Genomic DNA, 771 nt, shown 5'->3' with positions numbered 1-771 from the left:
TTGTTGTCCCGGTGTGTGGTGTGTGCCTGGTCTCAGGCCTATCCGAAGATCGGAAATAATGAGCTCTGAGCTCGTTCCGTAGGGTAACGTCTGGCTGTCTCGTTAGAGACTACAGCATATCAAACAGTGAATTACACACACACACACACACACGGTAGCTCAGTGGTTAGAGCGCTGGCTACACAAGCCAGAGGACCAGGGTGGAGATATTTGGGTGTGTCTCCTTTCACGTGTAGCCCGTGTTCACCTAGCAGTGAGTAGGTACGGGATGTAAAGCGAGGAGCTGTGACCTTGTTGTCCCGGTGTGTGGTGTGTGCCTGGTCTCAGGCCTATCCGAAGATCGGAAATAATGAACTCTGAGATCATTCCGTAGGGTAACGTCTGGCTGTCTCGTCAGAGACTGCAGCAGATCAAACAGTGAAACACACGTCTTGCTGGACTACCAGTGAGGCACCGTCAGGCTATTTCTTCTCTGTTTTTCGTCTTACATAATTGAAAAATCCCTTTTAAGGGCCTGTCACACCTTAACGTTTTAGAGAACGTATGGCTAGCGTATGGTAAACATGTTAAACGGTGGCGTACGCTGAACTCTTCGTTTTTCGGCGCGTTGTCGACGTATGCAGAGCGTATAAGACAACGATCGGGGAACGTACTCAGCGCGTGAGGAACGTGTGAGGAACGAACTAACAGGTAACGATCGAGTAGCATACGCGTAACAATCGAGTATCGTACGTCCTCGATCACGTGACGCATGTCAACTGCATAAAAGGT

This window comes from Portunus trituberculatus, chromosome 41 (genome assembly GCF_017591435.1).
Source record: "Portunus trituberculatus isolate SZX2019 chromosome 41, ASM1759143v1, whole genome shotgun sequence".
Lineage (NCBI taxonomy): Eukaryota > Metazoa > Arthropoda > Malacostraca > Decapoda > Portunidae > Portunus > Portunus trituberculatus.
Note: the sequence above shows the minus strand (reverse complement) of the source record.